Source organism: Anabrus simplex, chromosome 1, assembly GCF_040414725.1.
Source record: "Anabrus simplex isolate iqAnaSimp1 chromosome 1, ASM4041472v1, whole genome shotgun sequence".
Classification (NCBI taxonomy): domain Eukaryota; kingdom Metazoa; phylum Arthropoda; class Insecta; order Orthoptera; family Tettigoniidae; genus Anabrus; species Anabrus simplex.
This window is the reverse complement of record NC_090265.1, coordinates 98161830-98177452: the sequence shown is the minus strand read 5'-3', so window position 1 is coordinate 98177452 and position 15623 is coordinate 98161830. Positions and strand designations below refer to the sequence as shown.

The 15623-nt window shown below is 38.1% G+C and overlaps 1 long non-coding RNA gene across 2 annotated transcripts in view; it reads left to right on the top strand.

The window, feature by feature from the left end:
• Positions 1-12066, top strand: part of LOC136862066 (uncharacterized) — an 82631-nt gene extending 70565 nt beyond the window's left edge. For both annotated transcript variants that reach the window (XR_010859053.1, XR_010859054.2), the window contains exon 4: positions 11867-12066. This is a non-coding gene — a long non-coding RNA (uncharacterized lncRNA). The remainder of the gene's footprint in view (positions 1-11866) is intronic.
• Positions 12067-15623: the final 3557 nt, after the last annotated feature.

Here is a 15623-nt window from a genome sequence, read left to right as displayed (position 1 = left end):
GAACAATATTTTCAGTGGCGATGAAATTGCATTCTTTTAATGCTGAGCCCAAACGGAGTTATAGTTTTAAAGCCAGGGAATCGTATAAGGGTGGGGGTCATTGTACTGTGCTGCAATGTACACGGATAAAATTGAAATAATTGATAAATAGATTCAACCTATTCAATACAAAAGAATAAGAAATGTAGTAAATTACATTCCCATTTAATAATAAGTAGAAATGGTACCGGTTTCGACCCTAGTCCAGGTCATCGTCAGCCGATTAAAACATGAAAAACAATGCATAGGAAAAGGAAAAGATTAAGTACACTCCAGATCAGTAGAAGAGGCGATATAAATGAATGGGGGTAGACACTGTAAAACTCAGAAGTAAAATGAAAGTCAGTCAAAAGAAAACAGTGCGCAATTCTCTGAGCGGCAGCATGGCACACGCAGCGCTAGGCAAAGTCCCACAATGTTTACGAATAGTGGAGAACGGTTAAATGAGCCAGTTTTTAAACACTGTCAGGCACAAAGTCACATCACAATCGAACACATACGAAGATCCATAATCGTGCAGGAGTTGAAGACGAGTAGATCCATTGAAGCAACTTGCCAGCTCCCGGTGATCAGCGTGACACATTCAATATCAGGCACTGTGGTTTCAAACACCAAAGTAAAATGGTAGTTTAGGGTGGGTTAGGAGGGTGGGTTATAGGAGGTAGAAAATGTGGGTAGGATCTTTTTAAGGCATGGAAAATAGAATTGGGGTTTTGAAATTTAGAATTTTTGAGAAGAAGAATTAGGAAGTCGAAAAGGATATTGGGTTTTTCAGAAATGTTGTTTAAATTGAAATTAGGGTTGAAGTATTGATCAAGGTGAATAAAGCAATTATCAGTAGTGTTTAAGAGGGGGCCTTTGTTTATGATTTTAAGTATTTTCATGTCTTTTTCAATATTGGTGAAACTATGGTTGGAGTCTTGTATGTGTTGTCCTATGGCGGAGAATCTATTGTATTTAATGGTGTTGATATGTTCGGAGTATCTGATATTGAAGTTGCGGCCAGTTTGTCCGATGTAGGAGGAGTTGCAGTTGTTACATTTGAATCTGTACACTCCGATTTAGAAAACTAACCCTCCATCTATCTCCCTATCTTATTCTTCCTCAACACCATTTTAATTTCAATTTCTTTTATTCTTATCTTATTGCACTATTCCTCTTCCTCTATTAATTTATTCTATCTTTTCTTTATTAACAAAAAGAAAAATCAATTCCACCTTCATTTCGGTTCTTCTCATTCATACTCAACTCCTGCCTTGCACCGATTTCGACTACTTCAATCAAGACCTGAATTTTTTACGTTTTAAAAAATTGTGCACTGTGCATATACGTTTTCATTTGTTTCCGGTATTGCACTTTTTACTATAATTTTTTCTCTTCTCAATTCTTTTTTTACGTCAACTGTTCTAATTATTCTATAGGAGCACAATTACTTATCCAATTATATTGAATTGTATTATATTTATCTATATACTTACTTTCCCGCGACCAAGGAAAATTACTGGATCTTCAAGATATTCTCCATTTTACTTTGGCATTTGAAACCACAGTGCCTGATATTGAATGTGTCGCGCTGATCACCGGGAGCTGGCAAGTTGCTTCAATGGATCTACTTGTCTTCAACTCCTGCACGATTATGGATCTTCGTATGTGTTCAATTGTGATGTGACTTTGTGCCTGACAGTGTTTAAAAACTGGCGCATTTAACCGTTCTCCGCTATTCGTAAACATTGTGAGACTTTGCCTAGCGCTGCGTGTGCCATGCTGCCGCTCAGAGAATTGCGCACTGTTTTCTTTTGACTGACTTTCATTTTACTTCTGAGTTTTACAGTGTCTACCCCCATTCATTTATATTGCCTCTTCTACTGATCCGGAGTGTACTTAATCTTTTCCTTTTCCTATGCATTGTTTTTCATGTTTTAATCGGCTGACGATGACCTGGACTAGGGTCGAAACTGGTACCATTTCTACTTATTATTAAATGGGAATGTAATTTACTACATTTCTTATTCTTTTGTATTGAATATGTTGAATCTATTTATCAATTATTTCAATTTTAACTGTAATATTCTTCAACACGGAACAATGATTTTTTTAACTTTAAATGTACACGGAAGCGAGAAACTTTGTCCCCTCGTCATAGGAAAGCTCGATAAGCCATGATGTTGTAAGGGCGTTGGGCACTTTCTGTGCAAGTACAAGGCATCTAAAAAATGAAACAGTACAGTAATCCAAAAAATAAAGCATTTGCACAGGGGAGCCAGCATAATTTGTCCTCATCTTTGAATCGTGTTTTTTTCTTTTGTTGCATGAGGTTATGTTTGTCACTGATTTATCCAAGTGCATTATTTGAACATTGTAAATGCACCTTGTAGGATACATTTTGGATTTTTCATGGCATTTCGAATGTTTAAACTGTGAATCAATGTGATTGCATGTGTTAATGGATCTTAGAATACTTAGTGACGCGGCAAGGGTTAGCATTTCTGAATAAAGGGAGAAGCGCCATGGTGGGAAATCGTACAAGAACAGAGTGACTATATTGTGTTGTAATGCAGATGGAAGCGAGGGACTTTCTCCCCTCATCATAGGAAAGTTTGATTAACCACGATGTTTTAAGGGCATCGGGTAATTTCCATGCAAGTATAGGCATATAAAATGCGTAGAGTACAGTAATCCAATGAATAAAACACTTGCACAGGGGAGCCAGTATAGATTTTTTCCTTGTCTTCAAATCATGCTGTTTTTTCTTTCGTTGCTTGAGGTTATATTTGTAAGTGAATTATCCAAGTGCATTATTTGAATACTGTAAATACATCTTGTTGGATACAGTTTGGGAATAGTTCTTTTTCCATGGCATTTGAAAAGTTTGAACTGTGAATCAAGGTTAATTATTGCATGCAGTAATGGATCTCAGAATATTTTCTGATGCGGCAAGGGTTGACAATTCTGAATACAAGTTGGTGGTTAATTCGAAATCACATAATTCGAAGTCCAATTTTTTAGTCCCAATGACTTCAAATTAATGAGGTTTTACTATAATTCACAGGCAGAACATGAGCCTAAGCAGATGTGACACCACCATGATGAGCCAAGATAAGAAAGAGGTGAAGGAGATAATGGCAGCTATCATGCAACAGGCTGCAAAGATGCATCTGCAGTTCAACAAAAACAAGACTAAATACATGCTGATGTCAAGATCCAAGCAAGACCAGGTCCCATTATTTGAAAGCAGAATAAGCTTTGATCCATGGATAATTGCAAGTAGCTGGGAGCATGGTTTATCACACATGACAAAGTGGACTTCAACATAAAGGGGAGGATCCAGGCAGGAAATAGGTGTTTCTTTATCGTTTAGAATACACTAAGATCCAAAGCCCTTTTGTGTTGAACAAAGATCATTTGCCCGATGATATTGTATGGCTCTGAAACATGGACAGCTGGGTAGACTGAGACAAGATCGATATCTTCAGAAAGAAAGTGATGCAGTGAATCAGAGATGGAGGCAGAAGATAAACAAAGAGAGATATACACAGTACTGTAGTATGTTAACTAGATATCAGATCACAAACACCATAAAGTGCTTGTCTTGCAGTGAGGATCCAAGAAAAGGCAATATTCAGAAGTATGATGGATGGGAATACCATTAGAAACTTAACCCCTTGATAGACCATGGCAATGGTGTGTTGATGCGATATAAAGCAGATTGTAAATAAAAATTAAAAAATACCATCATTGCTGTGATGGCAGATTGAGCTGGAAAAGGATCTAAACCAGCTGGGTGACATGGGAGACTGAAGGAAGAAGGACTTCATCTGCAAATATGGACGAAACTTGTCAAGGTAGCACTTTGTTTTCAGGCCCATAATCACTAAATGATGATGATGATGATGATGATGATGATGATGAGGCAAGAATATTTTAAATCTGTGGTTGTTGCAAAACATTGCTTTTGGAAAGATATTTGAACTGTCAGTTCATAGAGAATGTTGTTTCTTTTGGATATAGTACGTATGTAAATAGTTTCATATTGTTCAAGAATATCAAGTATATGTCCTATGGAGTTAAAATGAAGAATGTTGATGAATGTAAGGAAAGGTTACCTCGATTCCTATCCCAATTAGACCATAGCACAATTTAGACAGTAGGTAGGTCTGGGTGGAAGGCAAATTTCAGTCACTCGAATCCCTTCCTTCAACTTCTGAATGTTTGTTCTGAGGAAAATGAAATTAACAATTCTTCTAAAGTGGTAGATGTAAAGGGTGAATCACTCACCAAGAATAAAAAGGATATACATTTGAATTTACTAAAACTTTTCTTCTTACATAATTGTCAGTTGAAAGGGTATCTATCTACACCTACAGTGTAATATAATAGCTGATAAGCAAGGGCATGATTAAGTATGCCTGACAATGTAATCAATTTCAGTTCAATTTGTAACACATGTATATAGCCACATCATACAAAGTTCCATAAAAGCTGTAATGGGGGCAATAGGCACAGAACTTCTAAGTATGATAAATGCTAAATTCAAGGGATAAAATACTTCTGCAAACCTAATAAAGGTAGTGTAGTCAAGGAAGTTATCTATCATACATTATTATTATGACATAAACTTTTGGGGTAACTAATTCTAACGAGGGAACGGTACAAAGTCAAACAGCGAATTTCGATTCGATTTTTACATATTCGTGAAGATCTTTTTAATTTGAAACAGGTAATGGAGGTCTAAATTTTTGCTGGTCCTTTCTAATGGGGGCATTTGGTAGCTCCAAGTTGGCAGTGTGCGCCTTGAATTGTACAGTACATGCCAGCACATGTCAGCGCTCACAGCCAGCGGCTGGCTTGCCTCGCCTTCCCTCTCCACTGGTTCGGTTCTCCACTATCCCCCACCACATATGGCTGCCTACTGTTGTGTATATGGAACAGTGAGTCCTATTCTATACGGTCAAATTCTCCACAACTGATGGCTATTCCACATATAGGCATCACATTGGATTATTTGCTTTGTTATGACTACTTCCAACATTATTGCAGCTCTTAATAATGCGTACGGTGTTAGTAGAAAGCATATAGCTGGGAGGGGGGGGGGGGAGTGCATTGAAGGCGGTTGTTAGTTGGACATTAAACTTAATATTAAAAACACTTATTAGACTAGTTCAGGAAGCTACAGAGCTTTATGATAAAGAGCAAATCATGTACATACAATTAAAAACAACGTTTGATGCAATTTTGGAAGGAAAATGCGAATTTATTCAGGAGGAAGAGGCCATTTCTGTTGATTCAGAAGATGAAGATGGCATTGAGGAAGGGATAACATCACAAAAAAAAAAAAAAAAACGCAAACACGGAGATGAGTTTAACGAAGATAACATGTCTTGTGATAACCGAGGAAGACCCTGTAAGTCAGTGGAAGATTATGATTCCAAATCATTGTTGAACACGATTCAAAAAAAAAAATAAAGGAACAAGGACCTATGTACACTGTATGGAAGTACAAGAAGGCTTGGAGACAAATTTATGGAATCGTCAACTACGTTGAACACAATGGAGAAAGTAGGAAATATGCAGTGGTTCGAGCTTACGTGAAAGAAGAGTTCACCACGGCAAGGATGCGTTATTTATGTCACAAAATCAGACATTGAGAGTTGGATTGGTGAGGGTAGAGAGTTGTATTGCCTCAAACACTCTCCTCCTTGAGCGACTCCTACTTAACAAACCTTAAAAGGCATTTGAAAATTTGACTCCAAAAAGTAAACAAACTAGTCAGTAAACGTTTAAAACAGAAGAAGTAGTGTGACATGAAGTGGCTAGAAAGTTTGTAAAATTCATTAATGAATTGCAAGAAGAGAAAGAGATACTGGATGCCAATATCTGGAATTCGGACCAGTCCCGATTCGAGTACGAAATGGCAACACAGAGATGTTATGATTTTCGAGGTGTGAAAGACGTTCTTCTATGCTTGTTTGCCAAAATAGTTTTGCGCACTCCCACACAGTGCAATATCACATTTCCAAAGCCAGAAAAATGGGACATTTGTTCTTGATCGTTTTCCAAGAAATTAATGGAAGGTTTGACCTGAGGTACAAGAAAGTATCAACGCCTACCCAGTACATGGATGCCTTTAAATATGTCATCATTGATTGTTCATCTTCCGGGAAAATGGGGAAAGGGCTTGTACGTGACTGATTCCAAAGCGTTTTCCATCTGCAATTACAGGAAGATGGAAGAAATCATCTTCTCTTAGATTCATTCAGTGACCAGGGCAAAAATGCACGACTTGAATCTCTGATGAACAAACTATGTACAAATTGAATACATACCAAAAGGAACTACAGTACGTATCTTTGCCAGCCATGTGATCTTGGACTCTTCCGACAAATAAAATGTTAGTCTGTTCAATGGAAAACATTTGCCGAGTAAGGAATTTACATGGCCAGTTGAAATTAAAACCCAAAAACGGACTTTTCATTATAACTAGTCAAATGCTTATTACAGACTATCCACTTCATTACCATATCGATATTGTAATCCAATCAATAAATGAAAAAAGGTTCCACCTAATTGATACTTTCTCTTTTTTATTTAGCCTTGGGCTATTTATAAAGACATTAATAATCACAGAACATGTTTCGATTGCTTAGCAATCATCATCAGCTGTTTACATGTAGCTTAGGTAAAAATAGCATAAAATCAATCTCTTAATTTACATTAAAACATTAAAAACAGGTGTTAGTAGAAAGCGTATAGCTGGGAGGGGGGGGGGGAGTGCATTGAAGGTGGTTGTTAGTTGGACATTAAACTTAATATTAAAAACACTTATTAGACTAAAATGTCTTAGGTTCACTATAAGTCCTGAGAGCTTTTCCAATAAAATCACTTGCTGTTAAAAACTTGGAGATTTTTGGTAAAATATTCCTGTTGGAATGTTTGTGAAGTGTTTATGTCTTCTTAAAATGTTTTATGGTTTTCTTCCCATTCACTTGTCTCTTATTAGGTGGAAAAGTGTGGCCCGCTGTTGAATGAAGTCTACTATTTGGTGTTCGAGAACTTGTTAAGTTAGATCGTCTGTATTATGACCTGTAACCGGCAGAAAAAGATTGCATCAATTAGTAGTAGTCGCCTAGAAACGTGTTGCATAGGGAGGCTATTTAGTATTTATTGATTGTAGTCAAATGCTAGCACATAACCAATACAAGTTCATTGTTTCGTACCAATCCTGAAATATTCTTGGAAAGTGGGTGGTTATTCCATTACTGACAATATACCACAATTTCATACTGTCTTGCAAACTAATTTTCATAATTTGACTGATAAAAAGTGTGCTGGAAATGATTGTGCCAATTTTTCATTAGAAGGTGTGCACATTGTTTTCTTTTGTTTTGTTATTCACATTTTGTGTTAGATTTTCACTAACGTGCCATGAACAATTTACCATTGCCAGACTGTGTTAGAATAAAGCCATTTCTTGAGCACTTTGAATGTCATGATGATGCAGATGATATTTGATTATGTATTATTTGTATGTTAAGTAGTGATTTGTAAACCATTTTTATTGTTTATTAACCTCTTAACATGAAAGCCCGAGTATACTCGGGGTTTTATATATTTATTATAAAATAAAATCCCGAGTATACTCGGGAATGTTGCTCATTGATCGGTACCTATTTTAAAAGCCCGAATATACTCGTTTCTTGTTTTTCTCAATATTTCCACCAGATGTTTATGAAATTATTACTTTAGGGTCCTGTTTTTGCCAACAGATGTCTCTGACTCAACCATAGTGGATGTCGGTGACTCAGGCATTCGTTTTCGTGGCTTTCCCATATTTGTTGCTATCTAAGTGTACTTTTTTCTGTTACGTTTAAATGGAGAGTGAAGAAGAGTTTGACTTTGAGTTTAGTGAGTCTGATAGTTCTGAAGAAGCTTTTGAGGACAGTTCAGAAGAAGAAAGTGGTAGATCTAGTTCATCTGACTGTGATATTGCAAGTGCCAGGCAGTGGTGTGAAATTGATACTTCCAGAACACTACCACCTGCCCCACCACGTTTTCCTTTCAAGGCTAATTCTGAAATACATTCCCAGCCGTGTTGTGAGGATGTTATGCACTATATTAGTCAGTTCATTGACGATGATTTTATAGATATTTTGGTGACCGAGACTAACAGATATGCAAGACAGACTAATGCTCCGGAATGGAAGGACACAACAATTGATGAAATGTATATTTTTATCGCGCTGACAATACTGCAAAGCATTGTAAAGAAACCTACATATCAAATGTATTGGAGCAAAGCACCTATATTAGCTACACCCATATTTCATCAACTTCTTCCTTTTCGAAGATTTCTTAACTTGAAGAGGTACCTACATTTTTTGGAAAATAGTACATATGTTGCAGAAAATCATCCACAACCTAAACTAAACAAAATTTGGCCTATTCTGAATCACATGTCTATTAAATTTGGAACTGTGTATACCCTGGAAAGGGATGTGACAACTGACGAAAGCTTGCTGCTGTATAAAGGACGATTGGGCTGTGTGAGTCAGCTACAGGTTATGTTTGGTCCCTGATCATATACACGGGCAAGGGCTCTAAATTTGATGATGACTACAAACATCTACCCATGTCATCACAAGTTGTTATGACACTGATGAAACCCCTGCTGAATAAGGGGTACTGTCTAACTGTGGATAACTATTACAGTTCTCCCCAACTAGCCGACATTCTGATTACCAATCACACAGATATGTTAGGCACTTTGCACCCCAATAGAGCAGATATGCCTCCAAATTTCCGGAGCACAAAACTCAAGAAGGGCAAGATTGCAGCATTCCAGCGAGGTAAACTGACTGCAATAAAATGGAAAGACAAGAAAGATGTCTGCATCCTATCTACCATCCATAATACAGAAATGGAAAGATGCGGAGGACGGAAAAAGGAAGTTGTGAAACCTAAATCTGTGTTCGCATATAACAAAACAATGAGGAGTGTTGATAAAGTAGATCAACACACTTCTACTAACCCCCTGCCACGGAAGAGAGGAAAAAAGTTTTATAAGTATTTTTTTCACCTTTTGGAACTAGCAGTATGGAATGCTTTTGTCCTCTTCAAAAAACATGGAGGAAGGACAAATGCTCTTGACTTTCGTGTGGCTGTCATTGAGAAAATGATTGCACAACATCATAGAGAGGAATTTTCTCCAAAAGCAGCAGATCGTCCTTCAACAAAAGCAACCCCAATGCGACTTATTGGACGCCATTTTCCTTCGGTGATTCTTCCGATGGATAAGAAGCAAAACCCAACAAGGATGTGCAGGATGTGTAGAAGTGTGTGCGATGCTAGAGGGAAGAAGGCACAGAGGGAATCCAGGTACCTGTGTAAGGAGTGCGATGTAGCATTGTGTTTTGATCCTTGTTTTAGGGCATTTCACACAGCCGCAAACATATGAACAGTATTGAGTGTCATGTTGTATTACTTGCCATCTGTTTAGTGCTGTGTTATTTATTTCAGAACCCGAATATATATCACGAGTATACTCGGGATTTTAAAACAGGAACTTTTCAGTGGCTTCTATTTCATTGTTAAGTTCGAAAAATGTGTTTTCATTGTTACCACTCTCATTAGTTTTCAATAAATAGCCCATTTTAACAACAAAAAAAAATAGGTAAAAAGAGATCACAATTTTGTAAATAATTGGTATGTTAAGAGGTTAATTCCATAATGAATTAATCTTTATAAATAAAATATTCCAACTAACGTCAGTCTTAATACGCCTTCCCATGTACACAATAGTAGGGAGCCATATGTGGTGGGGGATAGTGGAGAAACGAACGAGTGGAGAGGAAAGGCGAGGTTAGACAGACGCTGACTGTGAGCACTGACATGTGCCGGCATGTACTATGCAATTCAGGGCATGCACTGCCAACTTGGAGCTCCCAAATGGCCCCTTAAAAATTGACCAGCAAGAAATTAGACCTCCACTACCTGTTTCAGCTAAGGGGAGTACGCCAGCCAAAATTGGGCCAAAAAATCAAAATCGTGTTTTTGGTCGTTTTTACTTCTTTGATATATTATTAACATTATGCTGAAAGAAGCAAAGCACAAACTCAGTTTGAGTGCTTAAATATTAATCAACTCTCAAATGTGACACTTGTAGCCATGCCCACTTATATACTGTCAGCGACTCGAGTGATACTTATGGGAAGTATACTTGACCTATCTTGACTATCTTCTAACAGCACCCAATACTTGAAGCAGAATGTTTCGTCCATACTACTGGTAGCATTTGGAGACAATTGAAAGACATGTGGTGTCTGTAGCCTATAGAGGGAAAAGTTTATTCACTTCCTCCATGTTTTGTTGTGCTGAAGTATTGTGCTTTTGCCAGTTGTACTGGCATCCTGAGAAGAGAAGAGACTATTGTAGTGTTTCTAATCGTCACTTGTGAATGTTGGTATGGTTCGAATAAAAAAGTTTGATAAGCGCAAATTTTCTGGAAACTACTGGACTGGTTTCTCAAGTAAAGACGATGTCGGTGAGGTTATGGTTACAGAGGCTGAATCTACACCATTGCCACATAAATAAAGCAGATGGAATTATGAAAGAAATTGAGAAGTGTTCAAGAAGGAAGAGAAGAAACAAGAAGAGGTCCAGAGAGGATGAAGAGAACAAAGACTATGAAGCAGGGCAGTTTTAAAAGTAAGATTTCTGTTGCAAAACTTTGAAATTATTTTTCTCAGTTCAACATTTTTCTAATTCTTGGTACAGATTTCTCCTACATTATTAACACTACAGGAATTAAATTTCTACAGCTTGTTCTTACAGAGCTACAAAAATAAGAAGTCAATTTTCTATAGAATGTATACTTTCCAAAATATGGTAATTTAAGGGAAATTGTTTTTTGTAAAAAATATGACTTCAGGGAAAAAATCATATCCTGGCAACTAATAATTATTTTCAAAACTGCTTCTTACTCTTGTCAAGGAATGTTCAAGCTAAAATTGGTAGAAGTTACATATCTTAGCTCAATTTTAAGAAAATGGTACCTGAAAATTGGACAATTAACATGGGCGAGATAGGGCAGGCTTACTCCCCTTAAAAAGACCTTCACGAGTATGTAAAAATCAAATTGAAATTCGCCATCCGACTTCGTACCGTTCCCCCATAAAATCTACATTGTGGATCTTGATGAGCATATTTTACCACTACAATGATGGTAGTTAATCTGTTGTTCACTACAGTCACTGAAAGCTTTGTCTTTCGGGAAGTATCGTTCATATAAATTGACTTAGGCTGTATCTACCTTGGCCTTTTTGACTATTTAGGGACTTCCCAGATAGCTCTTTTCTTAGTATGATCAACAGGTTGAGATTCCTTGGGTTCCATTAATTTTAACAAGCTCATTCATTCAATTTGATGAGTTCATTCTACTTTTCACTACTGACACTTCAATGTGTGCTGAAATTATTAGGAAACATTTCTTTATTTTAATCATGACTGAGTATGAATCCAAAGAGTGTAGGGTGTGAAGGTGGAGTAGATCCTTGATCTTTCACTAATTTTGTTATATTTTGTTTCATTTTACCATTTGAAAGTTTTGTATCATTATCTAACATTGTTTGTTGAAACTACTCGCATAGAGAAATCCCAGCAATGTACAAAAAAATCCCATAATCACTAATAACTTGTCTAATAACATTCTGAAATTCTAGATTATTTGTAGTGTTCAGAGTTATGATGTATATATCAAACATTTTTACCAATAATTTATGTGTATACAATTATACATTGTCAATTTTCTTTTTTTTTTTTTTTTTTTTTACAGTTTCAGCAGTTCAACAAAGCTAATCAACAATTTCTGGGTAATGTTCAGTTGTCAGTAAAACAAGCTCTGGAGAAAGCAAGAATTAACATTCAATGGCACTCAAGAAACTATAAGAGATTTATAAGTCTCTTAAAATCATATATATGATGATTGTTCTTTGCTGTTATTTATCTTCTGCATATTTTCTATAATCTACTTAAATAATTAACTTAGAATAAATAAAGAAATAATAACCTAAATTGAGTATATTTCTTATCTCATTTTTACAAATACCTGTAGAAGGTCTTATCCTTCAAAGATGAGCTATTCATTCTAATTCCTCTATAAGTAAACAGTTTGAGCTCATCGCATTTATTTATTTATTTATTTATTTATTTATTTATTTATTTATTTATTTATTTATTTATTTATTTATTTAATTAATTAATTTATTTATTTATTTATTTATTTATTTATTTATTTATTTATTTATTTATTTATTTATTTATTTAATTAATTTATTTATTTATTTATTTTATTTATTTATAGTTGCACTAGCATATCACAGGTTTTCGGTGACACAAGGATGGGAAAGGGCTAAGATTGGCAAGGTAGTGACTATGTAATTAATTAAGGTACAGCCCCAGCATTTCCCTGGTGTGAAAATGGGAAAATACAGAAAACCATCTTCAGGGTTGCCAACAGTGGGATTCAAACCCACTATCTCCCAAATACAAGTTCACAGCTACACAACTACAACCGCATGGCCAACTCGCTCACTCATCCCTATTTTCTATCTCTACTGAGTGTGGTGAACAAGTGCATCATCTTCCCATCTGAGACTTCTCTCCTCCACATCTGATTTTACTGTTTCTTGAATTAGTCATTTTACAGCCAACTTCTTGTTCCGATATTCTTGTGCTCTTCAATTTCTTCCTAATTTTTTCTATTGCCCATTTTCTTGTTTTATGTGATCTAATTTTCTTTTCAGCATAATTCTTCCTTTTACTGCTGTCTTCACCTGCTCATTCCACCAAGGCATTCCCTTCTCTATTGATGTTACATATGTTTTCCCACAGATTTCCTTTACAAGAGTTCTTTGAACAAGGTCCATTCTTCTTGAACCCTTCCAATCTCATTTTTGGGTAATATCATTGTTAACCTTGCTTGGTAATTCTTTTTCTTCTCTGAATCCTTCAACAAGCAGGTCTTGAGCTGTGTCATTTTCTTGGCTTTGGGAACACAGGCACCTTTAATATCATTTATTAATAGCTGATGGTTGCTATCTACATGAAATTAATTTCATTATGGTTCCATATTGACGATTATGTTGTGAGGTTGCTATCTAGACACTCACTGGGTATGAATTTAACATCACTAACATACCGACCAGCTTAGCCATTAGCGATGGTATTGTCTATCTGAGAGGATACCGTCATTTTTCCAAAGACAGAGTAGCTATGGATGGTGCGGCAACTGGGGGCGTTTGTACCCTAGTTTGCTCCGACATCTTCAGCGAAGAAGTACCGCTCCATACTCAGCTAGATGCAGTTCACACTCCGTTGCCAGTAATGACAACAGTTTGCAACGTGTACTTTCCACCGGACATTCGTGCACTACAAGATTTGATCAGTCAGCTGCCTACTCCTTTCCTCATGCTGGGAGACATGAACACCCGGAACATACTATGGGGTTCTCCGTCCTCCTGTTCTAGGGGGAGGATGCTCGAGCGAATTATCAACCTATTTGATCTTTGCGTGCTTAATACAGGGGAACCAACACATTTCAGCAGCGCACATGGCACATTCTCACACCTGATGTCACTTTGTGCAGCCGTGCGCTAGTTCCCCTGCTACGGTGGCAAGTACACGACGACCTCTGTGATAGTGACCACTTCCCGATAATTCTGTCTCTCTTGAATCAAAGACAGTCCGAAGTACCCAAGCGCTGGTTACTTCGGCGGGCAAACTGGCCAGAATTTACAAAACACGCAGTGATGGCTGGAGTCTGTTGACGATCACGTTTCTTCCATTACTACTGGAATTTTGGCTGCTGCAGAGGAAACAATTCCTTCCTCGTCCAGTATTTGTTGCCGGAAACAGGTCCCATGGTGCACGGTTGAAATTGCAGCAGCCATACATGATCGCCGACGGGCTTTTAAGCATTATCGTCAGAATCCTACGATGGCCAGTCATATCACGTTTAAGCGTCTGCGTGCGAAGGTCCGTTTTTTGATTCAAGAAAGTAAGAAATCTATGTGAGAAAAGTATGTGTCATCCATCATGGCACATACTCCGTCATCACAAGTGTGAACAAAACTCCGCCGTATTGTCGGAGTACAGAATGTGCCCTCAGTACCCGGAATCTCCATTAATGGAGATATAGTTACGATTCCTTCAGTCATTGCCGACCACATCGCGTCACATTTTGCAGATACGTCCAGCTCTAGGAGATACGACCCTGCATTTCTTCCAATTAAGCGTGAAGCAGAGGCACACCATCTCTCTTTTGCCTCTAGTGCTTCGCATCCCTACAACATGTCCTTCACGAAGTGGGAGTTGCGGAGTGCACTTGCACTATGCAGAGATACGGCTCCTGGACCGGACAAAATCCATAATCAAATGCTTAAACATTTGAGTGACAGATGTCTCAAGGATATCCTCACCCTATTCAACAGTATATGGAGTGAGGGAGTGTTTCCAACTCAGTGGCGTGAGGGAATTGTGATACCAATTCCCAAGCCAGGTAAAGATCCAAAACTTCTGGATAGTTATAGGTCAATATGCCTTACAAATGGCCTCTGTAAGCTATTTGAAAGGATGGTTAACCGGCGTCTTGTGTGGGCGATGGAAATGGAGGGTCTCTTTTCTAACTACCAGTATGGTTTTCGCTCTCATCGGTCGGCCACTGATCATCTGGTCAGACTGGAGAGCGCCATTCAGGAGGCCTATCTCCGGAAGGAACACCTAGTCGCCATGTTTTTTGACCTGGAGAAAGCTTACGACCCTACCTGGTGATATGGGATTCTCTCCACACTACACCAGTGGGGATTTCTGGGAAATTTGCCAACGTTTATTGAGAACTTCATGTCTCTCCGTCTCTTTCGAGTCCGAGTAGGGAATGCATTTTCTCAATATTACGTTCAGGAAAATGGAGTACCTCAAGGATCGGTACTGAGTGTCACGCTGTTCGCAATCGCCATCAACGGCATAGTTACCGCTGCTGGGCCTGCAGTCGTTCCTTCGCTGTATGTAGATGACTTAGCTCTACATTACAGCTCCAGAAGGGTGGCGTTTGCTGAAAGACAGCTACAGCAAGCTATTAACCGAGTCGACAGATGGGCCCTGCAACACGGTTTTCGGTTTTCAGCAGCAAAAACCTCTGTTGTACACTTCTGTCAACATCGGCCTGTGCATCCCGAACCAGAGCTCCGCTTGCGAAACAGTGTCTTACCAGTGGTTGACACCTGCAGATTCCTGGGTCTTCATTTTGATAAGAGACTTACGTGGCAGCCCCACATCCGTCAGTTGAAGGTTGCCTGCATGAAGAGACTTAACATGGTTAAGTTTCTCAGCGGCACTTCGTGGGGGGCTGACCGTGCGGTAGTGCTGCGATTTTACACGGCTACGGTCCTCTCCCGGATTGACTATGGAAGTGCGGCTTATAGCTCAGCATCAAAATCTACGCTGAGCCTTTTAGACAGTATTCACCATAGTGGAGTAAGGCTGGCAACGGGTGCTTTCCGTACTAGCCCCATTCCCAGCCTACTCGCTGAAGC